Source organism: Tachysurus vachellii, chromosome 1 (assembly GCF_030014155.1).
Source record: "Tachysurus vachellii isolate PV-2020 chromosome 1, HZAU_Pvac_v1, whole genome shotgun sequence".
Classification (NCBI taxonomy): domain Eukaryota; kingdom Metazoa; phylum Chordata; class Actinopteri; order Siluriformes; family Bagridae; genus Tachysurus; species Tachysurus vachellii.
This window is the reverse complement of record NC_083460.1, coordinates 8,140,757-8,162,980: the sequence shown is the minus strand read 5'-3', so window position 1 is coordinate 8,162,980 and position 22,224 is coordinate 8,140,757. Positions and strand designations below refer to the sequence as shown.

The window sequence follows — 22,224 nt, the reverse complement described above, 5'->3', positions numbered from 1 at the left end:
AAACCCCTCCACCACAATAAGGTGGCGGTTCAAGGAGGGGTACAGGAAACAGGAAACAGGAAAGTCTAGAGAATAAAAACTTTATAAAAAAAATTTCTAAAACATCCACAGAAATGTATGTGTATTTATGTGTATATATGTAAATGCTCAAATATGTATAAAAAAATTATCATTTCCTAATACAGTAAAGAACCAAACATGGTCTGAGTTTTGAGAATACTGAGAACTAGAATTTACACCCCTAAGCCATGTCTCTTTCAAACCCTGGTTAGATTCAACAGTTTTGTGCAGTAAATATCATATGAATAGGAACAGGTATGATATTATACAAAGCCCTGATCTGCAACTCATCCTCTTTGAATCCTATGAAATTATTCCCAATTATTCTTCTGTCTTGTGGTGTTCTGTTAACAGATCTTTTTTTTTTTGTCTCTTTCTCTGTATCATCCGGGTCCTTCAGAAAATGTCGAGCGACGCTATGTTCGTTTGTGGTACCAATGCTTTTAATCCAACCTGTGATATTATGGTGAGTAAAAATTCTTCCCCATATTTTACTGTAAAATGTCCTTGCTATGATATTGTAGACATTTGTTAACATGAGTTTCAGCTTGTGTGCATGTTTTGTTGTATTATCACACCATGTAGGCATTTCATGTAGCTGTGTTCTGTCTTCCAGTCTTATAAAGACGGCAAGCTGACTCTCGAAGGTAAACAACAAGAAGATTGGAATGGAAAGTGTACATTTGATCCTTTCCAGAGATGCACCTCTGAATTTGTCGGTAGGTGCTTCATCTCTTAAGGCAAACTGTTTCATGATGTAACAAAGAGCACAATGTTTAGTTAGTGAGTGATTAAAAGTATTTAGTTCATGCATTATATTAATTTTGAAGGTCAATTCTTTAGTCACAGCTGCTACTTATGATAGCTGATATATTCTGAATGCTTTAAAAGAAAGTAACTCAATGATCCCATCATTATGCTTTTAATAATATAATTCTGATTGCCGTTTAGATGGACAGCTGTACTCCGCTACATCTTCGAATTTCTTGGGCTCAGAACCAGTTGTGATGCGAAGCTTAGATCAACTGAATTCCTGACTTCATGGCTTAATGGTATGAATGTAAATTTTATTACACTAAGTAAGGGACTGAGATGAGTCTTCTGGTTTCATATATAATTTAAAACTCAACTTTACATCTCGTAACTTTCTTTAATTCTTTGAGATTGTGATTGAGTAGTTTAGAGTCACTGATTAGTTATTCAGTTTTATTTCAGAGGCCAGTTTCATTGGCATGAAGCATGTGGCTGAGGGAGATGACAACCCAGTTCAAAGACCTTAGGTGATGACAATACCTGGGTGGGGAAATATAAGCACATAGTTCCTAATTCTACATCAGTACTTAAACCGGATGTAACCAAAATGCACAAGAATAGCTAATCAGGATGTGCAACGATTATAAATCAAATATACTGTAAGATTAATCACCCTGCATTTGATGCTTTTATACATGAATAGATTTTTTTTCCTATTTACTTTTTTTTTTTGCGCTTAAGTAATAAATGCTTAAAATGACAGATTATCTGCTTATAGAACAATACTTTTACCAAAAAATTTTTGGTTGGATTTTATGTTAATTAGTAAGTAAATATAACTCTTGTCACTTGCAGTTACTTTTTTGAAGCATTGTTCTCATACCCTCTGATCTCTCCTTGCTAGGGGGATGTAGGAGGACAGCGGACATTACAGAAGAAGTGGACGTCATTTCTATAGACTCACCTGGACTGTCCTGTCCTTCAAACCAGACTACCACTTCTCATACAGGATCAATCAATCAATCAACTTTTATTTATAGAGCACCTTTCAACAGCCAAAAGGAGCACAAGGTGCTTTCCAGAGAAACAGCAATAAAAACAATAAAAATCAATAAGAACACAAAGAACATAAAATAGCAGTTGAAACAGGGTCTACATGTTAAAAGCTTGTTTGAATAAATGAGTTTTCAACTGCGATTTAAAAACACTCAGCACAGTGATGGATCGTAAGTGTGCTGGAAGTGCATTCCACAACTTTGGACCCATGATGGCAAATGACCGGCCTCCAAACTTCTCATATTTGTATTTGGGAATGAACAGAGAGGTATGTCCAGAGGAGCGGAGAGTTCTGGCTGGTTTGTAGACTTTTATTAATTCGGCGAGGTAGGCTGGGGCAAGACCATTGATGGCCTTAAACACAAAAAGAAGGATCTTATACTCCACCCTAAACCGCACCGGAAGCCAGTGAAGCGAGTGGAGGACAGGGGTGATGTGTGAGCGTTTGGAGGTGTTGGAGAGAAGACGTGCTGCCGCGTTTTGTACCATTTGAAGCCGATTGAGAAGTGATTGGTTAAGTCCAGTGTAGAGAGCATTAAAGTAGTCAATCCTAGAACTGATGAAGGCATGTATAGCTTTTTCAATGTCCGCTTGAGACAAAAATGATTTTACTTTGCTGAGTAGTCTTAGCTGGTAAAAGCTCGCCTTCACTACTGCACTGATCTGCTTATCGAAGTGCATACTCTTGTCAAAGAGAACACCCAGGTTATGCACGGTAGGAGCAAACTGAGGTGTTAGAGGACCAAAACTAAAAGAACTGCTGGGTGAATCTGGGCTAAACAGGATGTACTCAGTCTTTTCTTCATTCAGATGAAGGAAGTTCTGGGAAAGCCACTGTTTGACATCATGAAGGCAGTTATGGAGCGGGTCCAGTGCAGAACGATTACTCAGAATCACAGGAAGATAGATCTGGAGATCGTCAGCATAGAAATGAAATTGAACGTTATGATTGGAGATGAGTTGACCAAGTGGCAGCATATAAAGTGAGAACAGAGTAGGACCAAGAATAGATCCTTGAGGCACACCAGATGACAGAGGAGCAACCGAGGAAGAATAATCATTAAGCATTACTGAAAAGGTTCTGTTAGTGAGGTATGATGAGAACCAATTTAGCACCGCACCCTGCAGACCAACCACATGTTGTAGACGAGAGATGAGGATGGCATGATCCACGGTGTCAAATGCAGCGGTTAGGTCCAGTAACACCAAAACCACAGAGCTTTTACCATCCAGGGCTCCAAGAATGTCATTATGGACCCTCAATAGCGCTGATTCAGTGCTATGTCTAGACCTGAAACCGGACTGAAATGTATCACCAATGCCGTGCAGTTGAAGGTGAGACTGAAGCTGTGCGAAAACAAGCTTCTCCATCAACTTAGACAGAAATGACAGGTTAGATATAGGACGGAAGTTGGAGAGTATGGAGGGATCAAGGTTGGGTTTCTTGAGCAACGGTCTAACAATAGCGTGTTTGAGAGCAGCGGGGACAGTACCCACCCTAAAACAGCTGTTTATGAAGGGGACAAGAATGGGTCCTAAGATGTCAATAGCCTCCTTCAAAATCCTGGCAGGAACAGCATCTAGGGGGCAGGTGGTAGGCTTCAACTCATGGACTGCTTTTTTGAGGTCCACCAGAGTAACTGCAACAAAGTTCTCTAACACACATTGCGCCGCACGAGTAGACATGGCAACTACGGGGACTTGTGTAATGGTTTGCCTAACAGACAAAACCTTGTCCAAAAAATGTTGCTTGAATGCATTGCATGCGTTTACAGATACGTCATTCAAGGCGACAGACACCGGATTCATAACAGAATTGATAGTGCTGAATAAAATTCCAGGGCGGTGGCTATTTCTATTGATGAGAGCAGAAAGATACTGTCCTTTAGCTTCCTTCAGAGCACTCTGATAGGTGGCAAGACTGTCTCTGAACATCTCCAGTGACACCTGCAGCCTGTCCTTCTTCCATTTTCGCTCAGCCTGTCTACACCGGCGCCTGAGGGCCCGAGTTGTATCATTGAGCCAGGGGTCCAATGCACCATTGGTCGACTTTACCTTGTAAGGCGCAACAGAGTCCATAATCTGGGAGCAGATGGTATGGAAGGAGGCGAGGAAACGGTCCGGGCAAAGAGGCGATGCTAATTCAGCAGTAGAGGCGAGATCAGAAACAGAGAAGGCAGCAACAAAATCATTGACTGTGGATGAGGTAATAATGCGACGGCGATGGGGGGCAATAGACGTTGGTGCAGGTGGAACAGCACAAATGTCAAACCGTATGAGAGAGTGGTCAGAGATAGGAAAATCCATGACCTCACAGGTTGACACAATCACCCCACGAGAGATAATAAGGTCAAGAGTGTGACCTAACCTATGGGTGGGACAGGAAATGGATTGAGCCAGATCTAATGAGTCTAAAAGTGCCTTAAATTCATTTGCAGGTTTATCAGAGGGGCAGCAAACATGAATGTTAAAGTCACCACAGATTAGAATATTGTCAAACTTTGCTAAAAACTCTGTCAAAAACTCTGAGAACTCAATTAAAAAATCCTTATTTAATTTGGGCGGCCGGTAGATTACTGCACATAAAATTGGACAGGGTAGTGTAAGCACAAATACTTGTAACTCAAAACTGGAAAACCCTCTAGTGGACAACTGGCGGCACTTCAGGGACTGTCTATGGATGGTGGCTATCCCCCCGCCCCTACCCGTTTGCCGCGGCGTGTTTAGGTAAAGATAACCAGAGGGGAGGATTTCCGAAAAGGCGCTGACGTCACCTGGGGAAGCCAAGTTTCGGTGGAAGCCAAGGATGTGTTCCTCTTCTGCCCAGACACCTGGAAAACCTACATGTTCTATGGTGTCTTCACTCCTCAGGGGTGAGTAATGTTCAGTTAAAAAATGCCAGCAGAATATGTTTAAATAACTGCAGTGAAGAAAAGTTGTGATTTTGAATGTAATCAGGATTGTGGTTGAATATCAGACCAACAATAGTCAAACCTTAAGGTAGAGGACTTAAACATTACCATTTGTGTTGGATCAGCCTGAGCTCAAAGGCATGTGAAGATCAACATGGTTAGGTCAAATAGGAAACCTAACAGACTATATTTTAACAACTCACTGGTATTTATAGTCAATAATGGTTTGCCATTAACTTCAGAATTACAGATTATGGTACACACATTAGTTTGGATGGCACAGTGGTTTAATGGTTAGCACGCTTGCCTCACACCTCAAATGTTTTGGGATTTGATTCCCTCCACTGCCTTGTGTAAAGGGAGCTTGCATGTTCTCCCTGTGCTTTTGGGATATCCTTCAGGTACTCTTGTTTCCTCCTGCAGTCCAAAAGCCTCGTAGTCTGTTGGATAGGATCTTTAAATTTCCAAGGGATAGGCTCCAGCTTCCTCACAACCCTCTGTAGGGTAAGCTCTATAAATGTTGGATGTATTTGCAATGTGTTCCCATTTTAAATCGCACTAGCATTTTATTTCTGATTCAGACATTACGTATGATTTGTTTAATGTAATACAGGATACATAACGTACCCGTACACCAAAGAGCGCCATACAAATGCACATTTACACACTTATTCAAACCTTTGGACAATTAAGTGCAGCCCATAGAAAGTGCTGGATGGAAACGGGCACATGGCGAGAACTTATGGAGAAAATCTCCACACAAATGCACAGGATCAACCTGGGGACCCTGGCATTATGAGGTGGCAATGCTGCACCACCTTGCTGTCTTTGTATTGCATATACTACTTCATAATGTGCATTATTATAATATGAGAATTATTATTTAGTACTACACACTCGTATGAAAACCTGAATCAAATTTAATCATGGATACAATTGCCTCAGAAACAACTTTATTTTTATTCTGATATGAAATTAATAAATTGTAGGAGTTTACATGATGCTATAAGGTGTATTCAAAAATTATCCAAGGGTGTCAACCTATAAATCAATATAAATCAAGGAAATGCTTAAATATAATTATTTCTGTTTTTTCTTCCTACTTGCATATGAGTAATGCTGTGACATACAGTTAAAAACAAAAATGTGCAGAAATGAATCACAATTGTAGCATATTCAAACATTAGACATAGTTTTATTAACCACTGACTTATGACACTTGTTTCATAGCTGTAATTTTACTGACGGGGAAATGCCGGAGTACTCAGCAGTGTGTCAGAATAATTAAGTCAGAATATGATATAGTATTATACTGCAGCTGAATACTCTTTTTTTTTTTTTTTTTTTTTTTTTTACCGTATTTCCAGATACAAGGAAATTATGGTCCCAGTTCCTATTGATGCTCTTATAATTTCCTGAGTAATAGCTTACGTAATGACGGGCATTTTCTCTCCAAAAACACCACCTATGCAGTAGTTACCCTTCAGTTCATCCGAGACAACCCACTGATGGATCAGGCAATGAAGCCTTCTGATCAGCCCCTACTGGTGAAGAAAGGAGCTGTGTTTACTCGTATAGTGGTGGCCAGCACTACTGCCCTGGATGGGAGCAGCCATCAGGTCATGTTTATTGGCACAGGTACATAAATGTAAATTTAGTGTACAGGTTACATAATTTATACAGACTTATCCATGTGTTATAGTGTTCAATCAACTGTACAATCTTTGTAACAGCAAGCTTTTTCTTTTTGTTTTATAGTATGTAGTATATGGAGCTGATGGGTTAGTTATTGACTTTTGTCACAAGAAAAAAAAATAAAGTGAAGCATTAGCATTAGTGAAAATCGAGACGGCTGTGTCTAAGAATCAATTTGTTTTGTTTTTTTTTTGTTTTTTTTTATTGGAACTTTGTGTATGACCTTAGACTAATTAATTGATTTATAAAGGCGAAGAAATAGTTATGTTTTTAGTTTTGGAGAATGATCGAAATGCATTTTCACTTGAGTGAATTGTTTTTATTCTTCTAATAATTTTACAAAATGTTTTAGAAATAAAATTTTCCTACTGCTATTAACACTTTATTTACATGCAAATCTATCATTTTTTTTGCCCTCATCATTCGCACGAGTAGAACTAATATAAAATAATACTTAATGACTTTCCCATCATGGCTATACCAGTACTCATCTGGTTCATTTAATTATTTCTACTTGTGATTCAGTTTTAGTTTGATTCTGTTATAGTTTGACCATATTTTTAATAACTGCTGCACGGGGTAAGCTGTATGCAGGCTCAGAGGAAGCAACGGTGCAGATGCCACTTAGTACATGTGACCATTACGCTTCCTGTATGGACTGTGTGCTGGCCAGAGACCCGTACTGCGGCTGGGACCTCAGTGCTGAATGCTGCATTACTATAAACAACATTCATCCAGATACACACAGGTACTCAGCATATACTTCTCAGCTGCTGTAATATAGTGTTGTAAGGAAAAAATCATGATGTGGTGTGCTGTTGTAGGAAAACAGGCAAAAAGGAACAATGAGTGTGATGTGACCTGAAGTTGAACTTTTAGTAATTATTATTTACTTTTAATTATTAACTTTAAATAATTATTTTATTTTAATTAAATTACAACACATTATAAATCTATTCATCTCAGTATTTTACAGCATTTTTTTTTTTTTACTCTTTATTGACCTACAGTAGATTATCTGGAGCGAACAGTAACGTATTAAAATGAACACATTAATATAAACCTTATGTGCCTTCCAGCTAGATCTACTGCAAGTCCTTGTTATAAAAAATTCACTTAATCACCTTCTGACCAATCAGAATCAAGATTCAAACATCACTGTGGTCTAAAATATTGCTCTAGAGGCTCTAGACTCTACTCTAGAGAGGGAAGGTTAGATACATTGAATTTCCAGTCATGTCCATTTTTTTTCTCCTGCAGTTAGGTGGTTCAGAATCTGAGAGATGGAAATGCTGCATGTTTTCCTGTCATCGGTATGTAAACAGGTGGCCTCTTACATCCACTGGTTCAGATAGTACAGTATTTACTGATAAGTGTCCTGTATGGGTCAATATACATGCAGCAGAAATGGTTTAAGTCCATTGTGATTTGTCACTGAAAGTCAATAAGACTCTCAAGGACTGTTGTTTTTGTGTTACAGAAAGTACTACGATCATTAAAACCTATCCTGGTAACGAGGTCATGTTGCTGTGCCAGCCAGGATCAAACCTGGCCCGAGTGCAGTGGAGCATAAATAATCACACAATTCAAAACTCCAACAAGTACAACATTCATCACAACAACCTGTTGATCCTCAATGCCTCGGACAGCGACGCCGGATTCTACACCTGCACCTCTGTAGAGTCCTCCAATGGTAAAGACTATTGTAAAGACTAAATGCTACATATGAGCTGAGGCTGGGGGACTTCATGGAGCATTCTTTGGTTCAGCCACAGGTCCAGGACCAGCAGAAATCTCCCTTGGCCCTCAATATCCTGGTCATTATAAGAACACTATTATTAGCTCTTGTGGTATGGAACTTCTACAAAGGGCATTTTGCTGTCCAGAGAAGCTCGAAAAAAGCTGAGGAAAGTCCACAGAGTGTGTTTGTCTGTCAGGAGCCACTGCAAATTGTTCAAGAAAGTTAAACAGAAATAACAATCAACAGAATAGCTGAATCCCCTGATATGACAAACCAGCATAATTGAGACAAATTGCTCGAGTGAAGTTTATTTTTTATTTTGCAGACACCTCAATGACAAATCCAACATAATCCAGTTTCATAGCTCAAGTCACACAATCTGAACTGATTGGAGATTTAAACAGTTTTATTACACTTTATTTCATGTTATTTGTAGACCTCAGTATTGCTTAAAACCCTAAAGCAGTGAAACAGGTTTAAGCACAGTATATTGTTTGCCAATTAAAAACAAAGGCCAAAATAGATGTGATGTATTGAAGATTGTATATGGACTACTGAAGAGGATTATACAACCAGTCATCCATGGGATGGCAGCATAATTCATATTTCCTTCATAAATCTGTATTCTGGAGGAGACATTGAATGAGAATGACCACCAGTTATGTTTTTACCTTCTAAAAAAAAAAAATTATTTTTGATTATTCGAGCTAGTGTTAAATGGTTTTGCGGAGGTCTCTGTGCACTAGAGCCTGTGCCTGTCTTTCCAGACAGGATACACAAAAGATTCTTTCAAAATCCATGTCAGATAACACCTTTAGCACGTCTAGACATCTACACTGAACACTTAAGTTTAAGTTGTTTAAAAAAGATTTTTATTGCTGCAAAATATGAAAACATAACCATTTAAAATCTAATCATTTGAGGAGAGTCAATTCAGTTGTATCCAAAAATATCCAGAAATTGCTTTACTATCATTTTAATTACAGGTTAACCTCATCCACATATCTTTTAAATTACTTTTGTTCCCATGAGTAAAGACCTGGTGTAAAGATTATTGTTTACTCAACAATGAAATTCTGCACTGCAATGTGAAAGCATCTTAAGTAACTTACGTATTCATGTAGAAGTTTAAACTTAAGTACAAGATAACTGTTTGTACAAGATGACTTGAGCATCAGCTTCTCATCTCCTGTAGCAATAGCGCTTGAAATGAAACCACAGCTGAAAATGCTGTTGGAGAACTGGCAGCAGAAGCCGTGTCGATGCGAGCACTCCCATTCATGGATGACCATCTTAAACACAATGTCCTCGTAGGGCGGCCCGGCGTGAAAACGCATAATGCTAATGTCCTTGTTGTCCAGACTCGGCTCAAGGAAGTACTGAGGCATGGAACATTTGTCGATCAGGTCCGGGTAGAAGATGTTTAACTAGTAACCCTGGACAATTTTGGGGGTGACTTTGGAGGCAATGACAACTACAGCAATGAGGTGACAACAGAGAATGTGACATGACAAACAGCTGACTACTTCATATTTCCATGTTAACTTTCATTTCCCATGAACACAACTGTGACCTGCAGATGTCTGCGAGCGAGCTGGAGGTGCTGGAGGTCGTCTTCTGCATCAACGACGTGTGTCGAGCGAGAGCTCGGCGGGCTGCAGGAGCACGGGACTGTAACAACCCAAGTCGTACTCAGCCTGGTTCTGCCTCCATCAGATCCTCGTCCGTCAGCACAGACTCCGCTGCTCCACTTTTATCTCCCTCCTCACCCTCTTCTGCATCTCCTCCTCACCTCCCCCCTTCTCTGCAGAGGCTCTGGAGCTCGGCCCTGCCTCTCATCTCCACTTTCTTCCTCTTTGTCTTTACTTTCCTCTGCCTGCATCGGCAGACAGGTATAAAGGGCGGCTTTCCTTACCCTATATTTTGACAGTTTTATGACCCCAGTAAAACAATAAAATCATAAACCATAATCGATAAAATGATAAAATCATAAATAAAGTTTATGACTGTAATTATATAATGTTTACTGATAGGAATAGGTCAAAGGTCAGACCTTTTATCTGACAGATGTATGTCATGATTTTATTATGTTAGGTTTAGGTTAAAAGTTCATAATAATAAATTTAATGATTGTATTGATATATTGCTTACCGATAGGATTTATTTGTGTTGACTCCAAGTAGTTAAAGACCCCCCTTTCCCTTCCACCACCCCCTATTTCATATTGGCTAGCCCCAATGTGTCTGCTTCAAGTAGATAGGTGACAAGTAATTAAAACCATGTGTTTGATTCACCTTTTTTATGACCTCAGATGAAACAGTATTGTAAAAGAAAGGCCATGTGTGTTTGTTCCAAGGTGATAGGAGATAAGTAATTAAAACTCATGTTTGATCCGGGGTGATAGGGTTACCCCCTCCCCTCAGACTGGGTGGTAATCAAATCATGATTATGCCACTCTGCAGTCTTTTTATTTATTTTTTTAATTTTTTATATTGTAACCAATCATAAGCAAACAAACAAACAAGGTACATAATCAAATCACAAAGTAACATTACAATAATCAGCCATAGGTTGAGCATAGCCAATAACAAACAGAGATCACAATAAAACAAACTGACAAAAATAAATAAAATGAATAAAAATAAAATAAATAAATAAATAAAAATAATACTAATTAGTAAATAAATATATATGTATCAAAATAAATCAAAAAGGGCTTTATTTCAAATTAGTTTATTTCTGTCTAACAGAGAAATCAATTTGAGGGCTTTTGTGTGTAAACTAATTTTAAGGATTCGCACAAGAGTTTAAACTCATTCATCCACTGGTTAAAGTTAGGTCTAGATTTAAACCATCTGCACTTATGAATGAAAAACTTCCCAAGACATAACAAGAAATTACAACCAATTACAATTTCAACCTCCCTAGACTGTAACCAGTTTTGCATATCTCTCCAAAAAAGTTGCACCATATCACAAAAGAAGAACACATGCTGTATTTGTTTCACAAAAAACACAGTTATTCACATCAAGATTAAATTTAAATCTTAAAAATTCGTTTGTGGACTAAATCTCATTTAAAATTTTGAAATTCACCTCTTTAGCTTTAGGAGGGAGGGGGAAAGACAAATATTTTTTTTCTTATTTTTTTAATTTCAGAGTTAACAAAATCCTTAAGCATGTAGTCCCGTTTAATAGGGTTTGGATAATAAGCATGTAAAATTTTCTAATGTCACAACCTTCTAAGGAGAGCTGCCTCTATTCTGGGGAGACCTTGGAGAACAAAATGTCTTCTCTATCCATTAATCTTACAACAATTGGAATAGCTCTAATCATTCTATTGTAAACATTAACAGAGCACTGCAGTTGGTATTTCTCACAAAATTCTCTGTATGCCACCCCGCATAGTTAGGAAATAGTTAGGAGCGTCTCTCAGACTGATCGTTAGCCAATGGGGGGGGGGGGGGGGGGGGCTACCGATAACGTCACACAAGGGCACACACCCGTGAGCAAACGCGCGCACACGCGCAAACGCGCAGACGTCCCCCTGAACAAACACGCGCACACGCCCCCCTGAGCAAACGCCCATGAGCAAAAACGCGCACAGGCCCCCCTGAGCAAACGCGCATGAGCAAAAACGCGCACACGCCCCCTGACAAAACACGAGCACACGCGCAAACGCGCATGAGCAAAAACGCGCTCACGCCCCCTGAGCAAACACGCGCAAACGCGCATACGTCCCCCTGAGATAAACACACATGAACAAAAACGCGCACACGCCCCCTGAGCAAACGCGCATGAGCAAAAGCAGGCATAGCGAACACACACAAACGCGCACACGCCCGCCTGAGCAAAAACTCGCACACGCCCCATGAGCAAACGCGCGCACACGCGCAAACGCGCACACGCCCCCTAAGCAAACACGCGCAAACGCGGCCATCCAGGGGAATTCCATTCTGACTCTTAGATTTGTGTTTTCAGTTGATTGTTTTATCACATATTACTAAGATACTAAGATAGATTCCAAACATATATACAAAAATAACTTTAAAGCATCTTTAATGGAATCAAACAAAATCCAGAGACAAATTGTAGTGTTTGGGCTCATTAGAAACTTTCCTCTTCCAATACAAAATTCTACCAATAAATGTATAACATGTATTTGAACAGTTTGAACCTGTTCATCTTGGATTTTTAAGATTTTAACCAAATAATCTGCTGTCTTTCCAGTTCTGGATGCCTTCTGTCTGCACAAGGTCATCAATCGAGAAAGATGTCGGTCAAGCACTGAGTAGAATGTGTTGGGCAGGTTCTGGTTTGTAATCAGTTGGAACTCTGCATACACTTATGTTTTTAAAAAGACATGACATAAAACAAAACCATATTTATAGATGAATTTGGTAAATCTACTTCCATCCCATTGAGCAAAAAAGAGCCCTACAGTATATAAAGTAAAGAACCCAACTACACCGAATGTGGTGTATGTTATCAGCAAACGAATAACAGAAAAAGTGTTACTACACATTACCTCAGACTCCATTTTAAGAGCAGGCCAGAGTTCCATTAGCTCTTTCACTGTTTCACAATGGTCTGTCGTCACAGGGCAAATGTGGTCTGCATCACCTTTCTAATGAGGGGTAGGTTCTTTATAGGTTCTTAGAATTCTTTATGCTTAACACAAAGTTAATTACTATAAAGTTATAAAATCATGAAAATGGAATACAACTAATACTGTTTTCATAGTAATGTGTTTGTTTCACACCATGTGTAGAGATAGATAATTGTATATTAATGTTTTATGTTATAACAGTATAAGGCGGGTACTACATCATTGGTGTAGTGTTAGTGGTTCAATATCGAGTAGGAATATGGTAGTAGTTCTGGACTTATACTGGAGCACTGTTTTATACTTTAGATTCTGAACAGATGTTCTCAGATGTGCAAATATCATTCTGTCAGAACTTGACCACAATATAGTTCTACATCACTTTGCCAACTTAGTTTTAAAGCATCCTAAATTGTATAGTTGCTTTCCTACATACATTCCTGCAATCGCACTTGCTTTCTCACTCTCCTATAACTGTGTATCAATGGGCACCAAGCACGACAACACATTAGAAAAATCTTTTCCATTTTATTTAGTTTTTGTCCATAGCAGTTAATATAGCTTTTATACTGGTAAAGATTGCTTTTGTTGTTTTTAAAAGTCACATGTAGCATTGGTGTGCATTACAAGCTCATTTACGGAGGTTTGAGATGAACAAATGTCTTGAAAAATAATCTATCGCTTTTGTAGCGTGCACTTCACTTTGCATAGTGACATCATTACCACATGGGTTGTTCATTATCATTGTTTAATTATTCCTTTAGACACAACTATGAACTGTGAATACACGGATGAACAGTGTTTATAAAGTTTTGTTTAGATTAAACGGGTGTAACTGTTGACTATGGAAATTCACTACATAAAAAGACATACTTATAATAGATTGTAAAAAACACATTGAACACTTACTGTGTCACCAATAATCCTGATTAATTTAAAATGTTTATTTGATTTTTTCATTTTAAATATTTTATCATTATACATTTGGAGAGTTGTATAATAGTTTGCTTGCAGCTCATTTTACCTCAATTTTTCAAAAACTTTTGAAATTCTAATGTTGAAACAACAGAAATAAATACAATGAAATTATACCCTTAAGGGTCACTTACTTAACACATACTGCTAATAGTTATTTAGTAGTTATTACAACACATACTGCTAAGTTAATCAAAAATAATTTATAATTTAGTTTAATAAAATCAAAAGTGAAAAAAAGAACTAGAAACTCAAAATACTTAAGATAGTTGAATTGTTTTATAAAAATAAGTTGACACTACTCAATCTATTTTGTAGGATTATTTTCAATTCTAATTTTTTAGCTTCTGAAGTGGGAGAATTATTTGAACGTGTGCCATGTGCCATGTCTAATGTAAAAATGTCTTAACAATTCTTTATTCAACAAAACACACCAATTCAAGGATTCCTGAGAATTACGCAAAGAAATTTGCACGTGTTTGCTCAGGGGGGGAGGGGGTAACCCTATCACCCCGGATCAAACATGAGTTTTAATTACTTGTCTCCTATCACCTTGGAACAAACACACATGGCCTTTTTTTTTTTTTAAAAATACTGTTTCATTTGAGGTCATAAACCCCCCTTTAAAAAAAAAAAAGAAAAAAATCCCCTATCTCATTGGTACAAACACATGGCCTTTTTTACAATACTGTATCATCTGAGGTCATTAAACCCCCCTTTAAAAAGAAAATCTCCTATGTGTATGTGTGTGTGTTTTCATCCACCCTCCGTGGATACTGAAGATGTATCTCATTTAAATTATCACATCAACAAGGTCACATTCCATTTTCTTTTTCTACTTTTTCACACAGAAACTAATGAGAAATATTGGGTACAAACATTTGTACTCAAACTATGTATTCAATTATTTTTAGTTGTTTTTTTTTTAATTTTTTTTAAGACAAAGTCAGTTGACAGCCCCATTATATTTGGACCCAGCGTAAGTAACTAACAATACAGTATGTCCTACTGACTCAGGATCAGAAGCAGCTTTATTACCAAGTGCGCTTGCGCACGTTCAGCTCAGTACTTACTGGTCTCCGAGCAGCATTACTCAATGGCATAGGATGGAACTCAACATTTGCAGATTTTTGCTTTAATCACATATTAAATGTGGACTGATCTCCATCCCAGTCATAATATAAACACAGGCCTATACTAATAAAAACAATTCTGACTTCTATGTCTTTATTGAATACATAAAGAAAAAAAGAGAAAAAATCACCTATCTCATTGGTACAAACACATGGCCTTTTTTACAATATTGTTTCCTCTGAGGTCACTAAACCGCCTTAAAAAAATTCTCCTATCTCATTGGAACAAACACATGGCCTTGTTTTACAATACTGTTTCATCTGAGGTCATAAAACCCACCCTTTTTAAAAAAATACTGGTCTTCTATCTAAAACATATAAAAAACATGTTTTTAATAACTTGTCACCTATCTACTTGAAGCAGATATATTGGGGCTAACCAATATGAAAGAGGGGGTGGTGGGAGGGAAAGGGGGGCCTTTAAATACTTGGAGTCAACAAAAATAAATCAATATATCAATATATATTGATCAAGCAATACAACCATTAACTTTATTATTATGAACTTTTAACCTAAACCTAACATAATAAAATCATGACATACATCTGTCAGATCAAAGGTCTGACCTTTGACCTATTCCTATCAGTAAACATTATATAATTACAGTTATAAACCTTTTTATTTATGATTTTATGATTTTATCGATTATGGTTTATGGTTTTATTGTTTTATTGGGGTCATAAAACTGTCAAAATATAGGGTAAGGAAAGTGAGAGGTGCAGTGAGAGGTGCAGGTGCAGTGATAGGTGCAGTGAGAGGTGCAGTAGGAGGTGCAGGTGCAGTGAGAGGTAAAGGTGCAGGAAGAGGAGCAGGCCCAAGGAGAGGGCAAGGTAGAGGTGTAAGAATGTGTGGTGGTGGCATTCCAAGGGCTGCAAGAACAGTAGTCAGTGATGAAATTCGTGTCACTATCATTGAGACCATGTACAACCACGGTCTCTCACTAAGAGAGGCTGGTGAAAGAGTGCAACCCAATTTTAGGCGGTCAATGGTTGCCTCCATTATTCGCATCTTTCAACAAACCAACAGGTAAGTATTGCATTTTACATGGATTGTTTCTATTCTCACTTGACATGTCAATAAGGTCATACAGTAATGCATATGTTGATTTTTTTTCCCCTCTAAAGAATGCAACGTCTTCCACCCTTTGGGGGAAGAGGAAAGCTCCTCAATAATGATCAAGAGCTTGCCATTGTAGAAATGGTTGTTGCAAATAATGCAATAAAACTGCATGAAATTAAAACTAGAATTGTGGAGGACCATGAGATAATTGGCAACATAGAAAGCATCAGCCTCACAACCATTACACGGACATTGTCCAAACACAGAGTGCGGATGAAGCAGCTCTACACTGTTCCCTTTGAGAGGAACAGTGAGAGAGTCAAGGAGCTACGACGACAATATGTCCAGGTATAGTGTATATTCAATTCAATGTCCAGTTCTATAAGCTTTGCACTTTGCAAGTAGGTAACCTACACAGTAATAGGTTACAGTACAGTATGGTATGCAGTAATGACATGATATACATAAACTTTGTTTCAGAGAGTTATGGAATTGAAGGCCAACCAGGCCCCTCATGAATTCATTTACATAGATGAGGCAGGATTCAATCTATCCAAAAGGCATCGACGTGGACGAAATATAATTGGAAAAAGGGCCACAGTTGATGTGCCAGGACAGAGAGGGGCAAACATTACCATGTGTGCAGCAATGGCAAATGCAGGATTACTCCTTCACAGATGTCAGGTTGGACCCTATAATACCGAGCGCCTCCTTGCCGTTCTCAATGATCTCCACCAGCGCCTGGTACCAGAGCAGGATCAGGAGGGTGAAAACATGAGGACCTTTGTAATTACCTGGGACAATGTTGCTTTCCATCATTCGCAAGCAATAACAGCATGGTTTGAAGTCCACCCACGACTGGTACTGTAAGTCTCTTTCTTCCACCCTATTCACCTTTCCTCAACCCCATAGAGGAATTCTTTTCTGCATGGAGGTGGAAGGTTTATGACCATCAGCCACATGACCAGATGTCCCTCCTTGAAGCCATGGATGCTGGCTGCAGGGACATCACAGTTCAAGATTGCCAAGGGTGGATCCGAAATACCAAGCGGTTTTATCCCAGGTGCATCACCTTGGATGATATTGTATCAGATGTGATATTGACGAAAACATGTGGCCTAACCCTGAAGATTGCAGGGATTAGATACATTAATTTTGTGCTATTTTTAGTCCCCCCCTTCTTATCTGGGCTGTTTGCTGTTTTGTTTTTTGTTTTGTTTTTTGTTTTTCAGAATGCTCTTATATATGATATTTTGTTCACTGTAAGCAATACTGTACAACTTTTTCTGTTCTATTATATTGTGTTTCTACTGTACCTCCTTTAGTAAACAGTAAAGAAAAAAATAACTGATTTGCTTTTTACTGGAATGCCTTTGAATATGAACATTTCTGTACATGTGGACATACAGTTCCCAACTAAGAAATTTTGTATAAAAGGTGGATTGCATGTTACCTGAAACATAAAAGTCTATGCAGTTTTTCTAATGTCAACAATAGCCAGTATTTTGAAACCTGGTGTACTTTGATTGACTGCATATACCTTGTGAAGTGAAAACAAGTGTTATTCTTTGACAGAATAATTTCATTTTGAGTCAGATTTCCAGTGTTTAGGTAAAGTTAGTGTGTGCAGAGAAAGATGTGTTCTGTTTTGAAATGAAGAGTTAGTATATATTTAACAAAATGTGTTTTTGAGAGGAAAATTATCAATTTGGCCAATTGTGTTTTGTAGGTGTAAGTCTGTGTTAAGAGTCTAAAAAAATTATCTTAAGTATAGGTAAGCGCTTGTTAGCGATTGAAAAAAACTGTAAAAGAAATGTGGTTAAAAAAGCATAGATTTAAAAGAGAATATATAAAAATGCGGCATATTAAATATATGATAAATAGTCAAAAAGTTTTTCTGCGTGAGAAATACGATGTGTGGCGGGAGAGCGTGACAAATGACCCAAATGCGTGACTGTCACTCTCAATGCATGACACTTGACAGCCCTGTATATATATATATATATATATATATATATATATATATATATATATATATAGTTATGCCATTCTCGCGCCAGACGTAACTACTTCACCTAAAACATGTTCCCTTCCCCACCTCGTTAATATATTCAGTCTTTTTTTTAATGCTTACAAACACAAGGACCTTTCTGGCATTTACCTTCTGCAGCTCCCTGTGATTCTCCTGCTGGATAAGCTTGTTTCTTTCCTTCAGCTCCTTTTCATGCAAGTGCCCAATTCCCTTCAACTCAAGAGCCTACAGAGCAAACACACATCATGGACACTTTTAAAATGGCAACAGGATTATTTCACAGAATTGACAGTTCTATTTGCTTATGACAGAATGCTTGATTCTGATTGGTCAAATGCTGTTAATTTATTTTCTTTAAGAACAGCTCCTTCATTACACTAGTGCCAGCTGTACTGATCTAATACCTTATTGTTTCTATAGTAACAACTTAAACCAAGACAGGGAAGGATAATGTGGCCCATTATTAGTAACAACTTAAACCAAGACAGGGAAGGATAATGTGGCCCATTATTATGAAACAGATCATTTAGATATAGATTTTTATCTGAACGGATGTCAAACAAAATTAGTTACTTCAAGATTGTTATTTTTTAAATGACAGTACATGCTGTATTACCCGAATTCCACATCTATTAACTACTTTTTAGCAAATTTTCCTTGTTTAAGAATGAAATGTCATACGTTTTATCTGTTAATAGTTTGTTGGAATAACTGAAACAAGTCAAACTTAGCACTTACCTTATAACTATCATTCCTTCACCTTCCTGTTACTAAGTGGGAACAAATGCATCTTGTTGTAGACAACAACAAAGCAACAGCTTTACATCTGATCATTAAAAAGAAAATTGCTAACACTGGGAAATTTTAATATTCCTAAATATTAAATACATATCTTAAACAAAGCACAATTACCAATTCTACTTTGTAAGTTTACTTTACAAGTTTAAATCTGTTTATTATTGTTGGTAGTAGTATTTAATAATGTGGAGCATTTTCCATAAAGGTCACTATGGCTTCTACTATAACGTTTACTACAGACATGATAACATATTAAACTTGCACGTTTGTACAACTGATAAAATCATCAACAGTTGTTTTCCATGTAGCTGCTGTTAATTAATGCAGAAATTCTGTTATGTTCAAAAAGTTCTCAAATATTTTTAAACTTCACTGCATGAGGTGCACATGCCCTGTGTTGTTATGCGTTGTGACTCGTACATTTGCAAACGAAAAAATAAACTAATGGAAATGGCATTTAATGACATAATGCATGTGATAAATTTGCTACTTTGCTGGAAACTCGATGCTGTGTAGTGGAAATATTAAATGTATAATATTATATAAGTGTGAAGTGAAGTGAAGTGAAGTGAAGTGAAGTGAAGTGAAGTGAAGTGAAGTGACATACGGTTAAGTATGGTGACCCATACTCAGAATTCGTTCTCTGCATTTAACCCATCCAAAGTGCACACACACAGCAGTGAACACACACACACCGTGAACACACACCCGGAGCAGTGGGCAGCTATTTATGTTGCGGCGCCCGGGGAGCAGTTGAGGGGGGCTCGGTGCCTTGCTCAAGGGCACCTCAGTCGTGGCCGGCCTGAGATTCGAACCCACAACCTTAGGGTTAGGAGCCAAACTCTAACCATTAGGCCACAACTTCCCTATATTTTTTTCCCATTATTCTGTGTATCAGACTAGGGAGAAAGAACAAGAGGCCCTTGTTCCAACTGTTAACATTGTATGTGCTCATGTGTTTGATAAGAAATTAAATTGGAATGTGACCTTGTTGATGTGATAATTTAAATGGGATACATCTTCAGTAACCATGGAGGGTGCATGAAAACACACACACACACACACACACACACACACACACACACACACACACACACGCACACACACACACACGCACACACACACATACACACATACACACACACGCACACAGACACACACACACACACACGCACATGCGCACACGCACACGCTTGGCCATTGAACACCCACACCCCCCGGAAAAACCCCAGTTCCTCGGGTTTTTAAGTGAGTTGTCTTTGTTGTTTTTTTTTGTTGTTGTTGTTTTTTTTTGTAGTATTTTTTTTTGAATAGATATTAGTTTGCGCTTGGTGCACAGCATTTCTGTTTAAAGTTTTCTGTGTCATACAGGATGTTTTCCCTTTCTTCTGCCCGCCACCGGGGAAAACCTGTATGTTCTACGGTGTCTTCACTCCTCAGGGGTGAGTAATGTTCAGTTCAAAAATGCAGAATATGTTTAAATAACTGCAGTGAAGAAGACAAGTTGTGATTTTGAACATTATCAGGATTGAGTTTGAATACCAGACCAACAATACAGGCAGTATGAGGTAGCAATGCTGCACCACCTTGTCTATATTTCATACACCAGTATCTTCATAATATGCATTATTATAACATGAGAATTATTATTTTACACTACACACATATGAAAACCTCAGGCAAATTCAATCATGCATACAATTGCCTCTGAAAAAACTACTTTATTGTTGTGTGAAATATTTTTATTCTGATATGAAATTAATACATTTAGGTTACATGCTGCAATAAGGTGTACTCAAAAATTAGCTAAGGGAGTCAAAACCTGTAAATCAAAGAAAATGCTTAAAAAGAATATATGTTTCTTCCTGTTTTTTCTTCCTATTTGCATATGTTAAGGCTGTGACATCCAGTTAAAAACGAACAAAAAAATTTGAAAATATTCATAAATGTTTCAAATTCAAACATTAATTAGACATTTTTTTTTATTTAACCTTTATTTAACCAGGAAAAAATCCCATTGAGATTCAGAATCTCTTTTTCAAGGGAGTCCTGGCCAAGACAGCAGTACAAAAAGTTTCATATTTAAAATATACAGCAAAAACAGACAAGATATAACAGAAAAAAAAAATAAAATTAAACATAATCTCCACATAATCACCAGCAGCACTCAGTAGTAACACATGTTCATATAGTACTCAAGTAATCCTTTATCCTAATTTTCAAACTGCATCAATGTTGGTAAATAGTCTAATTTATGATGTTTCTGCAGTTTATACCAGGATGATGGAGCAAAATATTTAAAGGCACTTTCACCGAAAACAGTTCCCGTTCGGGGAATGTCATACTGTACATGATTTGACCATTTAGTCTAAGAATACATTTCCCAGCATTGACTTTAGGAATCAGGAGAGAACATAAATAAGAAAGCAATTTACACAGTATGGCCTTATAAAGAAAAATATACCAATGCTCCCACCTGCGATTATGCAAAGAAGGCCAACCAACACTCTCAAACAACTTACAGTGATGAGTACGAAAGCTGGAATTCGCTACAAATCTTAGTGCTGCATGGTATACTGAGTCCAGCATTTTCAGAGATGATTGATTGGCATGCATATATAAAATATCACCATAATCGAACATTGACAAAAATGTTACTTGTATAAGTGTTTTTCTCGCACTAAAAGAAAAACAGCCTTTATTTCTATTTCTTTATTTCCCAACTTTATGTTTTTTGCTAGACATTCTATATGCTGCTTAAAAGACAAACTTTCTTCTAAGAAGAAACCAAGATATTTGTAGACTGCTACTCATTCAATTATTCTCTCATCTAGAGTAACAATCTGACAAGCATTGTCCGTGTTCCTTGATTTAGAGAAGCACATTATTTTAGTTTTGTCAGCATTTAATACCAGTTTCTGTCACGGGCACGGGATAAAAACGGACCCAAATGCAGGACAGCTTAACAAAAACAGGGATTTAATAACGAAAATACACAAAAACAGCACAACGAACACAGCAGACAAAGACAACAGCAAATGACAACAGACAAGAGGATTCCGCACTGCACAATGCAACGTGGCTCAACTAAATAATACAAATAATCAATAAACATGAGGGACAGGTGTGCAGAGGCGGGGCGGAAAAGACAAGGGCGGGGCAGACACGTGAACATGAAACATAAACAAAAGGCACATGGCCAAAGTCCAGGCAGAGTCCTGACAGTTTCAATTTTTTTTTAATTCTTCTGAATAATGTTAAAAGCTGATTGCAGGTCCTCTAAGGCCCTTGTTAAAGAAGAGGCAGAAGAGTACAAAATGGTGTCATCTGCATAAAAAATTATACTTTGCTGTTGTTACATTCTGACACAAATCATTTATATAAATAGTAAATAAAATGGGACA

At 37.7% G+C, this 22,224-nt stretch overlaps 2 pseudogenes; one reads left to right on the top strand and one right to left on the bottom strand.

The window, feature by feature from the left end:
• The first annotated feature begins 463 nt into the window (after nucleotides 1-463).
• LOC132843209 (semaphorin-4E-like) lies at nucleotides 464-8,540 on the top strand (annotated as a pseudogene).
• Nucleotides 8,541-9,399: 859 nt separating this feature from the next.
• Nucleotides 9,400-22,224, bottom strand: part of LOC132843199 (splicing factor Cactin-like) — a 63,782-nt pseudogene continuing 50,957 nt past the window's right edge.